This window comes from Aythya ferina (genome assembly GCF_964211825.1).
Source record: "Aythya ferina genome assembly, chromosome: 2".
In the NCBI taxonomy this organism is placed as follows: Eukaryota; Metazoa; Chordata; class Aves; order Anseriformes; family Anatidae; genus Aythya; species Aythya ferina.
In genome coordinates, this window is record NC_140297.1 from 23,086,656 (window position 1) to 23,104,495 (window position 17,840).

At 40.2% G+C, this 17,840-nt stretch overlaps 1 long non-coding RNA gene across 1 annotated transcript; it reads left to right on the top strand.

The window, feature by feature from the left end:
* Window positions 1–284: 284 nt before the first annotated feature.
* LOC311432291 lies at window positions 285–5,241 on the top strand. Its single transcript, XR_014689952.1, has 3 exons — window positions 285–327; window positions 2,202–2,229; window positions 5,039–5,241. It is a non-coding gene; the product is annotated as an uncharacterized lncRNA (long non-coding RNA).
* Window positions 5,242–17,840: the final 12,599 nt, after the last annotated feature.

The window sequence follows — 17,840 nt, forward strand, 5'->3', positions numbered from 1 at the left end:
CTCCACACATGTGAAATGAAATCTGCCAGGTGGGGATCATTTGACCTTTGCTATATAGGAAACATGAGGAGTTATGGGAAGAATTGCCACTCCAGGAGAGTTTGAGGTTCAGGTTACTTAGGGTGCTTTTCTACTGTCCTGGTGAAATGGACTCCATGTTCCCAAGTAGGGTGCTTTTTCTTCATGTTATCTACCATATCTGTGAAATTGTTTTGGAGACTCTATGAGCTACTAACATCGGTGGTGACTACACAGAACAGGAAAACCCTGGTGGTGCTACTTCCCTGTGAAGTTGTTTGGCAGTGAGACAAATTCAGAAGCCGGCAGGTAAGTGTTCCTGGGTTAAAAAATTGATTCGGGTAGGGGAGATTGAGAATCTGGTCCCCGGTCCCCAGTCCTGGTCCGTTGTGGCATCCTAAGCAAGCTGCTCCAATTCCTTTCCAGGGACAGAGGTGAGACTTACTGACCTGTAGTTCCCAGATCCTTTTTCCTGCCCTTCTTGAAGATCCGAACAGCACTGGCTTTCCTCCTGTCTTCAGGCACCTCACCTGTTCTCCAGGACCTTTCCAAGATGATAGGGAAAGTTCAGCGATCACATCTGCTAGCTCCTTTAGCACACACGGATCTAGTAGATTTGTAGTAGACCCCTGCTACGGTGTCTCCCATACCAACCCACCCCTTAATTCTTACTTGCAAGCTCTCTACCTGTACATCACCCTCCCCCAGCTGGAGCTGGCTACACTCTAATTGCTCTCTCACATAAAGGGCAACCCCACCCCCTCACTTCCCCAGCCTGTCTCTCTTAAAGAGGACGTGGCCCTCCATGACTGCGTTCCACTCCTGTGAGCTGTCCCACCACGTCTTAGTGATTGCAACGAGATCGTGGCCCCGCGACCGAACACAGATCTTGAGCTCATCCTGTTTATTTCCCATGCTCCATGCACTGGTGTGCAGGCACTTTAGGGAAGCAGCAGGTACAGTTACCCGGGGGGATGCAAGAAGAAGGTACTGGACGGGGGATTGGGAACGCTGCCTTCTCTGAGGAGCCCTCAGACACTCCTATGGGAGAGCTCAGAAGTTTTTCCTTGTCTTCAACATTGGTGGTAGTGACAACTTTCTCTGTCACCTTTAGCTCCTCTCCCTTCCCCCATTAAACCTAGTTTAAAGCCCTGGTAATCAGCCCAGAGAGCTTGCTCCCCAACACGCTTGCGCCCTACTTGCTCAGTTGGTGTCTGTCTGTAGCCCACATACCTGGCCTCTCAAAGGATGGCCCAAGATCAAAATACCCAAATCCCTGGTCCAGACACAACCCCCTCAGCCAGTCATTTACCTCTCCTGTTCTGCTCTTTCTATCTGTATCCCAGTCACCCAGCGGGAGGACAGAGGAGAACGCTACTTGCACCCCTGATCCCTGCAACAACCTCCCAAGGGATGCAGAGTCCTTTTTATTATTCATTTTTCTAATAGCAGTTTCCTGGGATCCAACCTGAATGACTATGAGAGGATAGTAGTCCTCTGGTTTAATTAGTTGTGGCTTCCTAACGTCTCTGACACGTGCCCCAGGAAGACAGCACACCTCTCTGGCTAGGTTATTTGAGCGGCAGATAGGAGCCTCAGTGCCCCTCAGCAAGGGGTCCCCAATCACCAGGACTCTCCGCTCTTTTTTTTTGTGGCACAGAGACCCCTCCTATCTGTCACCCTCAGAGAAGTCCCCAGTCCCCCAACCATTTCTTTAGCTTTGAAGGTGCTGAAATGGTCCCTGGATTAAAAAGAACTAGTTCCCTGCCTGTCACTAAGTATTGTTTCTTAGGGCTACAAGCTGAGTTTCTTTTCTGTTACGTGAACAGCTGGAGAGACTCGGCCTCCCTTCTTCGTTGAGTTTGGTGCTGCCTAGCCTTAACATTTTCAGTACTCAGTGGCGTCCACCAGGCTCTTGTATTTTGAGAGGGATTGCACTCCCCTTTCACCATATGGGAATCCCAGTTTTCTGTCTCAAGGATGAATGGTGGAAGGCACTTTGAAATCATTGCAGGTTGTCCTTGTCAATTGCCATGTAAATTAAGGCCATGCAAGTACCTTCTACTGTTTCCTCTTCCCTTTCATTTGTTGCCTGGTTGCTACCTAATATTACATATTTGGTGAAATGCCTTAAAACAACATTACTTTTTAATTAACAACTTTTTTTTTTCTTTTCTCTCTAGGTCTGCCAGTAGCTGACAAAATAGAAAGGTGTGCTTTTCTCTTTCATTCTTGTATAGAGTTAGAGGCAATGCCAATCTAATCCATTAGTGAGGCTCTGCAATGGTGCAAGTCTATCCTACTACTTCAAATTCGTGCAACCTGAGTTTATGCTAATTAGCTTTCCGGGATTGAACCAATTTAAAGCTTCTGGACCATGACAATTCTTGGAAAACATTCCCACAGGTTTATTTTCTTCATTTACATTTGTTTGCTATCTCCATCTCATTCAAAGCAGTCAGGACTGGTTTGCTTCTCTCTTCTCTGGAAAAGCTCTCTGCACTAGGAACAATTGTTAGAATCAGAATCAGTAAGAGTATGACGAAAAGTGTTGCACTCTAAGTTGGAAACTGGAGAGGAAAATGTTCATGTATACGTAAGAGTTGTACGCAGACAGCTGATTACACCTCTTCTTACACCTTGACAGATGCTTACACCTTTTAAGGGAAAACTTTAAACCTGAGAAGCAACAGGAGGTTTTCTAGGTTTCTCTTTTGGATAGTGTACTCGTCTGTATTTTGTCTCTATACGAACTGTTCAGATGACTCATTTGAGCACCTTGGGATCCTTCTTGTTGTGAGGGGCCCAAAACAAGGAAATACATAGGCTGTACAACTTTCCCTTGGGCTAGTAGATCTAAATCCTTTTGGAGCAAGGGAGAGGGAGGAACTGCCCTGTTCTGCAGGACTTAGAAAGGGCTGCATCCCACCTGGTCTGCATCTGCTCAGGTTTTGGTGATCAGCTATGGGAGATTTGGCCAACACCAAGGAAAGCTTTGATGCAGCAGCCTCCTCCTGCCTGGAGGAACCCACTGCTACCACTTCTGTCATATTTCTGCTGACCCCTTTTTGCTGCTGCAGCACAGGCAGTGACACCTGAAGTGACCATGGCTTGGTCTGAGCTGGGGTGTTTGTTTCCAAAGTATGAGAATGTCCTCATATTGAGAGGTATTTAATTAAGATGAGAAGTTATTTGCTGGAGTCTGTATGACTGAAACAAATCTACTCATTAAGGCTTTGCAGGGTAAATGATTTACTGTCAGAAATCTAAAAGCACAGCGTTTTATTTTCTGTTAGTATAATTTAATTTTGGTTAAATTTGAGTAGGAACTTACTAATTTAATCCCTTTAAGTTATAGTAAACTTCTCATTAAGAGTCAATCACCCTTCTCAGCTTTCAGTAAACATGTCCTTCAGATGATATCTGTATAGCATATTTTTTATTATTTCAGCACCAGTTAACACTCCTACTGTTAAGAGATGCCACTAACATGAAACCAAGTGCTGGGGTGTTCTGTGAAATTCAGCATTCAATAGAGTTGCCATCTGAAAGAGGAAAATCATTATTTAATACCTTCATCACACGGGGTAGCATACATGTATATGAAGTCTACAGCTGAGAAGAAAAGCAGTTTATCTGCCTAGCTTTTCAGCTTAAGAAATACTTGTCCCACACAAGTATTTGTGAACGCATCTGTTGATATTACACTGTGCAGCAGTCAGTTTTATTTACCAGAATTAAGTTTTGTGTGGTATAGGTTATGAGAGACACTGTGTTGAACTTTGTTATGGTATATATAGTAATATTTGGGTGAGAGGCCTTTGTAATTAAGATAGTGATTAAAAAAATGAAAGTTTGGAAAGATTGAAAATAAGTGGTGAATAATATAAGTGATAAGATTTGAATAGGTATATACTGATAAGCAAAATGTCAAATTATTTGTATGTGTGGCCAATAGATTAACGATAATAGGAAGGATTTTTACCTGCATTAGTGGAAAAAAAAAACAGATAAGATGCAGGCCTGGTGGTAGATGAAGGTGCTAAAACTGCAATAGCTGTGTAGGTAAGTCTATTTCATAAGGGGTTTGTTTTGTGTATTCAGCATGATTATTTAGACATCTTCCATTTACAGTGCTTCTTCCGAGACTATTGGCAATGAGCACTGCTCTTTCTAGCTAATACTTGTGTGATTGTCTAAATTCAGCCACAACTAAGAAAAAGAATTTGGAGACAGAATACACTGCTTTGTTCTAGCTATGTGGTTTGTTGGGTAGGTGTTTTGTTTGCACTGGTGCATTTACCTTTTATTCAGTTTTTATCAAGGTAAAAGGAAGGCAATGTGAGGAAATTAACCAGTACATATCTGCCTGCTGAAGGGCTCCTGACCTGTGGTAGCTGTTTAAGTTACAAGGAATTAGATCATTAGGAATACACCAGTAAGAAATTTGTTTATGACTACTGATTTTGCAGATCTCAGAGAATATGTAAGCTCTCTAGTGGGAATAGTGACAGGACGAGGGGGAATGGGCTAAAGTTGCGCCAGGGGAGTTTTAGGTTAGATGTTGGGAAGAACTTCTTTACTGAAAGGGTTGTTAGACATTGGAACAGGCTGCCCAGGGAAGTGGTGGAGTCACCATCCCTGGAAGTCTTCAAAAGACGTTTAGATATAGAGCTTAGGGATATGGTTTAGTGGGGACTGTTAGCGTTAGGTCAGAGGTTGGACTCGATGATCTTGAGGCCTCTTCCAACCTAGAAATTCTGTGATTCTGTAATACTGAAGACAAGAAACACAGAATGCTAGTACTGTTGCCCTTCTGAAATAACTAATTATATTTTCCCAGAAAATGCCTAAGTAAAATAATTTTTCTAGAAAATGAAAACTTGATGTATAACTTCAATTCCACAGCTTTTTCTGGATTCTTCGTGATGAGATTTTAAGGAGTCATTCAAAACTGAGCTACAGTAATAGTGTTAGTACCTTAAAACCTGACCGCTGTATTTACTATGCTTCCTCACAGGGAATGGAAGGCAAGCATAAATCTACCACTGGTCATGTACCTGCTCACCTGTCTTCCTTTCTGCTGCCCAACATTTGAGCTAAGTTTGTGCTCAAGTCTGATGTGATGTGGGAATTCAGCCACCCTGAACTGGAAGTCTTAAGCTTAAGCAAGGACAGTGTTGCAACTGTCCTTGCCATCTGGTCCAGTAGCTGTAAACTCAGGTGCGGTGTGCTAAGGCTTCAGGCTTTTCTGGCAAACCAGGTATGGAATTTGTCCTTTCCAGAACTGCAATAAAAGAAGCTATGGAGGAGAAAGGGTAAAGTTCAAATTTTCTGAAATGTTTACTTAGTGCTTCAGAAGCATTACAAACTTGAGAATAAGTTTATATTAGTTAAGAAGGAACAACAAATATACAATTACCCTTTTAATTGCTATAACATGATGAGAGGCATACATTCAGACAGTGGAAAGGTAAATATAGGACAAACTAGAGGCCTTAAGATAATGCCTTGTTCAGTGCCTCCAATGAATAGTGCTCCATTGTTTGTCTTTTTTTTTTCTGACACCAGCTTTTTTCCTGTTTACTGTACAGTATTTATACTCAGTTCTGCAGCTAGTTATTTTGTACAAGGAATTTCTGTTGCACTCATCAGTATGATAGCCAAGTATTATGCTGGTATCATCAAATAATGTACTGGCAAGGGTGGGGGTGGGGAAAGTATTTTAGAAGAGAGTTACGGAGATGAAAAGTTTCTATAAATGTTGATTGTCCATTTTAAGCTACTTAAATTCTCCAAGCTCATATGACCTCAAACCTTAGTTTTTCCTCCCAGCTCCATTCCCTTTGGCTCAGTGACAAACTTCCTTACTACCTACTCCTTCCCTTCTTTGGTTCCTCTGCATTCAGCATAGTGGGTCTTTTTCAACACTCACTGGGCATCAAGCAAGCGTATCACTGAAGGCCTACAGCAAGATAATCTTAATTGTGGATGGTGCAGTACAATAACAAACCTAGCACATTCATTTCTTTATAAATATGACAGTTTATGCATTCCCAAGGCAAGAGATCTTTACTGAATTAAAGCTAAAATGTACTTTTGCAGTAGCAACATTATTTCTATTTTACAGCTCGCAGTTGGATGATTCCCAAGATGGTCTTTAGCTAAAGTTGTAATTAAGGCATTAAGATATCTGAGAATAGCAGTGATACATGCCTGTGACTTGGAAAAGACATTTAAACTTCTGCTTTCTTTGCATATCACTTAGGAATAGAACTGTGTATGAAGGATTGCAGCACAACAAAGGTCATAAATAAGACACTTGATTCACTCTTATACAACACTTGCTACAGTCATAAGTATCATCATATAAGTTCTGATATATATCTGAATATATATTGGCATCATAAGATTGGCATCAGCTTGTGAAGCTCCTAGGTCCAGGTGGAAAGCAAGCCCTAAGAACCACTTTTCTTGTGAAGCAGTGTCACAGGTATCCAGCTACAAGAGGGATTTTCTGGTACCACTCCTTATTTTCTGAATGATTTCTTTAAACAAAAGACAACAAAATAAAACCCACTGTGGTTATCTGATGAAAAATGAACAAATAACCCAGGAGGCAAAGCCTGAAATGTATAATCTGTGGGCTAAGGAAAAGAGTCTCCCGTGTTTCTTCTCTTTGTTAAAGTTTCCATTCTGGTTGCACAGTGGCTTCATTTTAATACATGAGCTGAAGCACATTGTTTTGTGGAATTCCCTGTAGCTAGGAATTTAGAGCACAGGCTTGCTCTGAGGAAGCCTAAAACTAATTTCTGCCACTTTATGGGTGTAAACCCTAAGCATTAGGGTTTAGCTATGCATTAGTTATGCAAATAATTGGTGCAGTGCTGTTCTCCCTGCCGTGTTTCGCACTGAGCTCAGTTCTGCTAAGTGTTCTCATCTGAGGCTTTAGCATTTACGCTCGAGTTCCAAAACGGTGTTAGGTGGGAAACAAACTCATATCGGTTAGTCAGCCATGGAGCAGTACTTCTGGACTCAAACCCAGCATGTAGAACATAGAAATGGAATTTCAGGTGTCTAAATGACATGGTTGTCACCTGTAAGGTCCCTGATGTCCACTTGGGCTCCCATTCTTACCTCTCAAGTTCCTTGGCAATCTGGGCAAATGTGTTTGTTCTCTCTGAACAGAGTTGACACCACTGCATTGTTACCAGAATTCACCTTCATTTGCTGATCTTTAATTTCCATAATTTGTGAGACTGGCTGAATTATTGGGGAAATGTCTTGGGCTGATTTGCTTCAGCACTAATGTGTCACTCACACAGTAAGAGTGGCATGCAAATAACAGACTTTGGGAAAGTAAAGATTATTATTTTAAATGAATTTATTTATTTAAGGTCAGGGCACCAATGCAGTGCCCCACTACCACAAGTGATGTGTCAGACTGGGGGAAATTACAATTTTCAGCATGACTGGAGTGAAAGAGCTGTGCCACACCCTGTGGAAAAAAGTCCCATTCCTGCTCATGAAGTCTCCTCTTGGTGCATGTGCTGGTGACTATTTCTTTTACTATGTGGGAGTTGTGTCGAAAATTCCTCAAATATTGCAATACACACCCCCATGGTGTGTGTTGCAATACTTGACGGCCAGCATATGACGGCCAGCATATTTGCAGTTCCTGTCACAAAACTTTTATCATATGTTGAGTACACTTGTAAACCATAGATGTTCTTCCTCCTTCTGTGGCTTCTGTAAATATTTTTTCTCAAACATATACCTCCATATTTTCCTTGTTCCTCATATTAGCTTTTCTGTTCTCTCTTTTTCTTTTCTTTTTCTTTTCTTTTTTTTTTTTTTTTTTTTTAACAGCCCATTTAAAGAATTTGTTCATTTAAGGACTCAGCCTATTGCTGTCGCAGAGAGTGCCCACGAGGTGTCACACTGGTACTGCCAATATGGGCACATCAGCCCATGCTTTATGGCTCTTTAACCTAGACCGGTTTTTACCATGCACAAATACATATATATGATCAGCCAAAAGCAGGAACAGAACCCACCTTGACCGATCTCAGATACTTCTGCTTGGGTCTCAGTTCTGTCTGTTAAACAAGCCCAGAGCCACTCTTTGTGCCCAACTCCCTTTGTAAACAGTGGTTTAGGAGTTTATATGTAGGCATGTATACCAGGAAAACAAACAAACAAGAACCTTAGCATAGGTTCATTTGGACAGCTGATCTGAAGTTTTTGGCTAATATATAAACATTTGGGTATGATAGTTTTAGATAACTAGAATAGTTAATCCCTGTAATTTCTAAAATTAGCTGTAGTCTTTGAGATAACATTTTTCATAAAGACAAAATTTATGTTGTCCACAGAAGAGGGGAAAGTCTGGCACAAAGTATTTCATTTTGCCATGTTTTATATAAACTAGATTGCAGGCAACTTTTCCCTCCATTGGGAGTAAGAAAATGTGATTTGGGAAAATTCCTTCTATCCACCTACAGAGAGTGAATCCTATCTACAAATGAGGTCAAGTTTAATCAAATAGTCAATAATCATTAGCCAGTTGTATATGCTATAACACGTATTATATCAAAGCATGCTGGTATTTGAGTCATCAGGCCTGAGGGCATGGTATCATGGCTATAAGGACAGCTGATAGCATACAGATTATTCTTATTCTGCATTTGTCACGTATCTTGCACACTTTTCTTTGTTGTCATATTGATAATTCTCTCTTGTCCATTTCTTCTGCAGCTGAACCCTTTTATACGTTGTTAATATGTATTTTATAGATTACTGTTTCTTTTCCTTTTATCTACTAGAAGCACATGAATAAAATGATTAGAATTTTCAGGGAAATAAAATCAGAGTCCTAGATCTTAATAAAAAAAATCCACATATGTTGTTTCAAGGTATGCATAGGACTTATGAGAAAGCAAAGGGGTAGAGAGACCAGCTGAGCTGTCAGTTGCTGTACTCTGTACTTCAGAAAATTGAGGCCCATTTAATTAAAGAAGCTGCAAGAATTCTTTTTTTTTTTTTTCCTGTTCTGAGAACTGCATATATTGCCATTAACAACAATGCATTTTTATATAATCTACCTGCTCCAGGAATCTTTACAGATGCTAATCACTTGATTTTTTGCATTTGTCTTGTGGATGCTTAATGTGTTACAGCCAGGAATGAAATGGCCTTGACCCATACAAGAGCACTCTTTTCCAAGCATGCGGCAAAGCTTTCTGATTTCCTTTGAAATTTCTTTTAAGTAAAAGATCAATCAGTTGGTGGCAGCAGACACTTAAAAAAAAAAAAAAAAAAAAAAAAGAAAAAAAAGTGTCTTTGAAGTTTGGAGCTGCTCTCAGATGTAGGAAGCCAGGCTGGGCAATGTCCACAGATAGGCTCCCATAGCTGGCTAAAGCCCTGGTGAAGCCAGCAAAGCTGTGGATAATCACACTTGTCCCCAAACTCCTCTGAATTGGGGTATTTAACTAACTCTTTAAGGATGTTCCTCTCCCCTTCCCTTTCTGCTTTTGCCCACTGATTTTATTATTATTATTATTTTTTTTTAATCGCCTCAATTCAGCGTGTCTGAGGATTTAGCTTAAACTTAACACCTCTAAATTGCCTTGTCAGCCTTTCACATGAGTACTTGGCTCCATCAAAATGAGTGTTTTCATCATGATCTAGAGTGGAGGCTGATGGAACAATAAAAGAGTGAGTAAAAATCCATGATAAAATAAAAACACACAAATATTAAGGGCAGAGCTCATGGATTTAAGGGGTCCCAATTTCTTCCTGGCAGTGGGCACCATGAGTTACCTCAAATAGTCCTGTTTTGCGTAGGAACTTGTGACGGTGCAAAGACTGAAGCAGTGACCAGTCTTTTGAAGCTCTCTGCTGAAAACCTGCTTGGGAGAGCAGGTGTAAGCTGTTTAACTTTAAACTTTAAAAATTGTCTTCGATGTAGAATCAAATAAAGTACGAGCACTTTGTACTGAAAGAGGGAGTTAATTTTCTCTTGATGCAGAAATGAGAGCTCAGGTTGTCAACAGTGGTTTGATGCCTCTGATTTTGTCTTGCTTTGAAAATTTCTTACCTCTTTAGGTCCTTGTAAACAGAGAGATCAAGATTCGCTACCCCCCCCCCCCCCCCGGCTCTGTCTACTTATTTAATATGTCAAATCTTTGTGTAGAACTTGCATAGATCAACTAATTACAGCATGAATATTCAGCAGAAGTAATCTCATTTAAGCATTTATCACTTCCAGGTTTGGGATTTAAGGCACATTCACAGTGTATTAGCATGACACCCAGCTCTTGCACTGTGATCCCTTTAGCATACTTCTTCTGCCATAGGTCAGAGACTGAATTCAATTAGTTTATTTTCTCATGATGTATTTATTAGAAAATAAACTTTTCTACATCAGAAGCTGTTTTTACTATATGTTATACTGAATTTACTTTTACTGTTTTTCCTGGGTCATTTCTGACAGAAGCAGTGTTTGGACTGATCACTGAAACTTTTTTTTCCAAATAGCTAATGGGAAAATCCCTGACTCTATTTACACATACTCTGTGCTTTTGCCAGAGTGACCTACTTAAGAGACTATTTTATTTAATTTTTATTTTTTATTTTATTTTTTCTTGCAACTGTGTGGGGAAAGAAGGAGATGAAGAAACAGCATGATCAGTTTTTCATTTATCAGTTTTCAGAACCCCTCAGAAGAATGAGCAAAAGATGTGCAAGTGGCAGTGCTTACATGCTCATTCTGACGTTGTAAAAAAGAAACAAGCATTAAGAGATGCAGTGTAACCTTTTGCATTGCACAGGCAATCACATTTTGTCTGATGTTGGTGCCCCTGTTCAAATCTCAGTGACTTGGGCTTGTCTAAAAGATCCACTTTTGTTCAAATGGTTGCAAGAGACAGTGAATCCACCCATGCTAAAGAATGAATACTCAACTGATAACATAAAGATAATTATCCTCACTATTTTTTTCTTCAAGGCACAACCAGGAGGTTTTTAATCTAAATTCATAAGGTTTTAACTCCAAGCATTTTTGTTGTATCTTTCTCACACTGGGATAATATTTGATACTGATGCTTTGTCTCTCTAATGGTCCTATTAGTTTTCTTAACCTGAGCGTTTAAAACTTATTAGTCTTCATGGTCCTTTGTTTGGAAAGTTGTAATGGAGCCATATATTTCCTTATGTGTGTTCATTGAAAATAAGTGCAACAGCATCAAATGTCAAATGCCTACACCTGAGAGGAATTAAACAAGTTTCTTTACTCTCAGCCTCTGGGTAGAGTGCTTTAAATTGAGTTGCAGCTTTAAACAAAGTCAAAGCTGCCTAAGTATGCTTGTGGTTTTATCTGAAGCTTATGTGATGCTCCCTATATGCTTCTCTCACCCCTGCTGCTCTTTTAAACAATCCCAGAATTGCATATGTTTGCATAGATAGTAGTTTTTGTGGCAGTTTCGTAAGAGACAAGCTGTCTTTTCCCACTTCTCCAGATATTGGATTATGAAATTTCAGCATTACAATAATGACCTGGGTGTGACAGATTGCATTCACCCTTAACATTTTTTTGGGCTGAATGAATTCAATTCCTGTAGTCTGTACGTGTAAAGAATGTTTCCGCATTCTTACTCTTGTTTTGGTGTAATGGAGTCTTCTCCAGAGACCTCAGTGTCCTTTTCACGATGTGAAACAGTCCACAGCTGGTGCTATCCACAGGTAGTGAGTAACTTCCCTTCTCTGCACCTCTGAAAATCACAAGATCTTGTTAGATCTTAAACCTGTCCTCTTGTACTGCCAGTCCCCAGTGAACCATTTGAGCATGGTTCATAGCCCTTCCTAACAGCCCCTCTGGGAGCTGTTTTCAGGCAGTGCTTTCCAGGATACATCTCCTGGTGTCTGAAGCACTGGTATGCCTTTGGTGTTCCTGTGCAATGACCCAGTAGGACTGGGTTCGATGGCACCAGGCCTAAAACGCATGGTTCATCAACTCTCTTCTGTGTGTATCCATCCTCATAGCTTATAAGGATTTCCTCAGCAATGGTTTTGTGTTTGATGTGGCTTGCTGTAAAAAAACCAAAAACAGGTGGACCTGCAACTAATTCCTGAGAAGCTCCCTAGAAACCACCCTATCTGGAGTTCTCCATCTGCATTTACCAGCACAGGTGGCAAAAACTGCAGTCCTGCAGGTAATTTGCTAACTGTTTTCACGATGTTATCAATCATTTTTTATCACTTTTTGTGTGTTTGTGTGTGAAACTATGTTCAAGTTTAGAGTATTTGCATTGATTGTTAACAATTTTAGTTTTTTCTTTGTTTTTTTTTTTTTTTTTTTTTACTCTTAACATTAAAAAATATTAGTAGGTAATACCTTGAAACTTTCATTGCTCTTATCAAGATACTTTAGTATGTGATTGTATTTCCATGTTTTCAGTAGGACCAGATATGATTTATATTTCTCCATAATTATATATAAAATCATACTTTTTCTTCTTACACCTGAGTTTCTTCTCAGGATTAAAAGATATGTTCTACTCATACACATAACCACTATCCCGGACACTTCAGATAAGGCATGAAAATCATAAATCATGATGCCTGAATTCTCCCACTAAAAACAAAACCAGTCTATGTCTGTAAACACATAATATATATTGGTATGAGGGTAAGCGGCTGTCAAAATTATTTGCCAAAAGTTGTGGTGAGTTTTTTGACGTTTAAATCAAGTTCAGCAGTTGCTCAGAATACCTTTAGTTCAGGAGTTTTCATCTGGTTTTAATGGATTACCTGCCAGCAATAACAAATGGAAACTAGGATAAAACTGCCTGTTGTCAGGAAGCTTAAATTTTACAGCAATCTGCTTTACTGTTGGAAAATTTGTAGGGGTCTGTGAACCGAAAAATATGAGTACTCCTGATAATACAGAGGAATTAATTCAGGTAGTGTTTATAGCCCATGTTCTGCAGGAAGAGAGAATAGCTGATCACGAGGTTGCCTTCTGGCTCTCTAATCTGCAAAGCTCCTCGTAATTAGAGAACTACCCTCTGCTTTAGGAAACCTGTGTCCAATTCCTCTCCTTGCCTCTGACTTCCCATGTGATTTTGTGTTTGTCACTGACACAGGGATCATTGAAGAAACTTGGGATACATCTGTGATGACAGTAGGGTGTGAATTTAACAATCTTCTACTTTGTGAAAGACAGGGAAGTCTTGAGTTTGCCAGGTAACATGGGTGTTTGTCTGGTTGTTTGAAGAAGACATGCTAGAAGGCATTCAGTGATCCTTACGTGTTTGGTACTGTCCTAATAGGGTAGACCTGCATAAGTCCCTTGAATTCTCTCAGGTTTTTGTGGCTGGACAGAACGTATTTGCCCTGGCATGATTGGGTACCTTCAATTATTGTATTTATTCATCTCAACAAAGCTAAACAGGCTTGAGAGTAAAACAAGACCGAAGTTTCTGCAGTGGGACTTAAACGTTTGACCTTTAGACCAATCCAATTAAGGATGGGATTTGGTTTCCAGTCTCTGCTTATGGGATTGGAAAACAAAAGCTAGAGGCAAAACAAACAAACTGTAATCCTATATGCATTTAACATAATTCCCTCTAATTACCTCTGCACCCATCCTCTATGATTGCCTCAGACAGCTCTGAGGGATAAGGGTGCCGGGTCTGTCCTGTCCTGAGGCTCCTGCAGCTCTGGTTCATTGCTAGCCAAGTGGGGAGGGGGACACTGCCCTGTCCTGTCCTCCCTTCCAGCATCTACCTCTCCAGCCACCTTCTCCCATTCTGCTCTCCCTGGTCAGCTCTCATGTACCTTTATAGAGTAATGTCAGCCCTCCTTCAGTTCAAATTTTGATGCAGAGTTAATGGTTTGCTCTTTCTGCAGTGAGATCGTGCGTTTGTTTGATTTTTCCTTCAGTTTTTTAACTATAAGATGAAGTCAGTGACATCTCACATTGAAATAGAATAGTCCCTTAGGCAGTCTCTGTCCCGTATCTGGCCAGTTGGACTTTGGCATCTGTCCTGGTGCTTTTGCCCTGGAGAAACAGTTTTTCCAACTTTATGCACTACTAAGCAAAGCAAATGCTGTGCCTGATGTGCAGGTGGGTTCGCTGCTGCTGCTCAGAGTGGTGAGGAGTGGCAACTACCTTGGGAAAGGTTGGTGGACAGAATGAGAGAATAGGCTGATTTGTACCACTTTGGACTGGGGAAAGAAGGCAATGGTGGGATCCCAAAACCACTGAAATAGTTGGTACCATGCAAGCAAAAAGTATGATATTTTTCTCCCTCCCTCTTCCATATTCTAATTGTTTATTTCTTTCCATATATATTTCTCCAGAATTATTCTTTGAAAATCCCTACCTTCCTCTATGGCCGCACTCGGTCATAGATCATTTATCCCAAACATGCTTGTTCTGGGACGTTCTGTTTTGGTTTAACATTATTCAACCACTTGTGTTAAGTTTCTCTTAAAATTTTCTCAGATGAAATCTGAGCAAGTATGAAGAGAAGCAAGAACAACAAAGGGGCTGTGTTTGAATGAATCCCGAATTATGTGCCAATGTGGATATGGAAACCAAAACAGAGATAGGACTAGAGGATATGTGTGAAGATATATGGACAAAAAATACCAATTCTGTTTTGCAATGTTTGGAGAAATTAGCTAAGTTTCATTCAATTCTCTGAACTCTGTGAAAGTTCTCTCAGGGCTCTGCAGTGCATGTTTTTCTAACACTGATGTTCCTTATAAGAAATCAATACATGTATGTCAAGGATCTGGTCGTGTCAGGGCTAATATTTATGTCAGTTCTGGATCCCCAGATTTAGGAACGTGAAATTAAGGCAATATGCAACAATACGAGATATGCTATTTTTTCTTATCACAATGCTATCTAAAAAATCTTGAGAAATGCCAGCTTTCTCCAGGGAGCCAAACATTCAGGTTAACATCAGGGAGATGCAATTGGAGATTTGCAACAGAAGCCTGCATAATGCAGAGGAAAGGAAGAGTCTCTATACAAAGGAAAGCTTCCTCTGTAGGAAAGAAAATCTTCCACAGTCTATGGAACAGATGCCATATTTAGGCTATTACTAAATAGAAAACACCAAAGATTTATTAAATATGTTAATCATAGTTCAGAAGAACAGCAAAGTGTAGGTTACATAGTTCCTGTTAGCATTCATACCATTCACCAGTATATTATTTGGAGTAGTGGATCAAAAAGGCTCACTGGTATTTGAGACATGCTTTTGAGACAAGCTCTTCTAAAATCTCCTGTCTGATAGCAGGTAACAAAAAGTCCCCCAAACCTGACATGCATGGAAAAAAAAAAAGGGGCTTTCTAGACTGGATCACGAACAGTCAAATCTTGGAGTGAGAGTAACTTAGATAAGGCAGCAAAGGCTGACAGAAGGGTGCAGAGCAAATAAAAACTGCAGACCTCAGGTCTCATGGTGCAGTGTGGTGGAACTAAAGAGAATTGCTCGGGTCCTTGTGGTTCAAGATCCAGCAATATCAGTGGTGTCAGCTGCATCCCCTGGGGCCAGTGTGTGTCTGACATCCCATTACTGTCTTCAGACTTAAGTAAACCTAATTAATTAAAATACTTTATTTTCACTACTAAGTGCATTTTGGGGGTTGAAATGGATATTGAAGCAAAAAGTTGAAGTTACATTGGTGACATTATGCTGTATGTAGAAGTCTAAAAGTCACATTACACCTAAGCACTCTGCATCAAAACAAATTTTTCTTGCACAATGAAATCGAAGTTCAGATATCACAACCACATCCATGTGGCTATTTGTTTAAAAAGCTGCAGTTTATATTTTCTAAATGTTGACTCTCATTTAGAAGTAGAGTTGAGAGTCAATGGTTTATTCCTGCAGGAATTCCTATGTCCATATGCACTTTAAGGCTCTTCTTTGCTTCTGGGAACCATACAGAAAACACCCTTTCCAAATCTTATTTCACAGCCTTCTGATGTCCTTTCTAACCAGGCTTTGTCAGTATGTAAAAACAAACAAATAAATAAAATATGGAGATCTCAGCCAAAAAAAAAAAAAAAACGTATACAGGATGCTAACATTTCTCTTGCATTTGCTATTGTTTTCAAAATATTGTCATTGAATTATGTTAGTTTAACTATTATGTAAAAAGTGCTAAAGAGATGTTTCTCTCTGATGTTCAAGGAATAAGTATGTACATTTGTGAAATAAACATCCTCTAGATGCTCAAGAATAAGAGGACAAGAAATCCCTCACTTAGACTGGGAAAACATGTGCTGCTGGAGATCTGACCTATTATTATCTACTGAAGTCAACAAAAAGCCCACTGCTGCCTTCAAATGAGAGGGCTTTGGATCAGCTCCTGAGAGCTGCCTCATGCGCCCAGGCAAACAAACAGCATTGTCTGCTAGGTTTGTACACAGCAGATATTGGCATTTTATTCTTGGAGTAAACAGCAGATTGCAAATTGTACCTCACGGCTTGGTGTTTCTGTAAACCTGGATCTATGTTTTAGCTTCCCAAATCAACTTGCTATCAGTCCTTGAAGAAGTCCTTTTGTCTTTCCTGCGTGAGCTGCAGCTCTGTGCCCACCTGAGACTGACTTAGCAGGGAGTGAACATACGGGTGGTGTTCAGGCCAGCCATGGTTACCTTGCCCTGATCGTCAGTGAGGGTAAAGCAGACCTGACTTGGGCTCTCCTCTTAACACAAGACACTCAGAAATACAAAGGACCACGCTCTCTGATGGAAAAGGAGGCAAAGCCTTGGCAGCATTTGTATTTCATGAACCATGGCTTTCAAATGGGTGTTACTCACCATGGCTGTTGCAATTTAAACTCCAGCCCACAGGTTCAGCTGTGTGAGAGAGAAACGGGCATTTTTTAGGTCTGTATCTGCATAGGCAGAAACACTGATTGTAAATCCTCTAACAAGTAATCATAAAAGCAAACTGTGTGTCTTGGAACTGTTACTGTTCTTCATAACACAAATCTGGAGTAATTTTGTAACAGAGAGCAGAATATGGCTCCATGATGGCAAGTCTACGTATTCATTCAGGCTACTACTTATTTTCTCTTCCCTCGACCCCTTCTCTTCTACCTACACACAAATACACTCTCTTTCTCTTTTTCTGTCTTTTAAAATTTTTCTCTCTCTGCTTCTGTCTCCCGATTTTCAGGGAGCTGTAAACAGGTGCTACAGGCATCTCCACAACCTCATCAGGCCCTTAGAAATCATACACGATCTCTTCTGCAGTAAGCAGTTCCCTAAGATTAACGTGGAAAATCTTTGAAGGGTGCTCGAAATGGAGTACTTCTCCATCATTTGACAGGTCTAGGAAAGTTTCTGTAATGATTCAGACATACATGAACATACATGTATCATCTTTTGTCATGCAGAGTATGAAGCATGCACAAGCGTTTCTTCATAAGAGCACTTGGTGCCAGAATTATTTACCAGAAACCTGGCTCATCAGCTACTGATACAAGAGATTCCTTTACCATTGTTTCAGGGACTAAGGACATGTTCTTTCTGGGCCAGAGGATGAGCTGAATAAGGGTGTAGGTCCAGGATTAAGAAAGGTTTCATTGTTGAGAAATTGTTTGAGAAGTATCATTCATATATATATATTTATTTTTTTTTTCCTAATTTTCTTGATAGTGCTTGTTTGAAAGTATAGTTAGCTATACTGACATGCTAGCCAATATACCACTTAGCATGCTCATACCTTCGTATTTGTGAGTACTTATCCTCTGAATGGATTGGGATGGGAAAAACAGAGAGAGAAAGGATA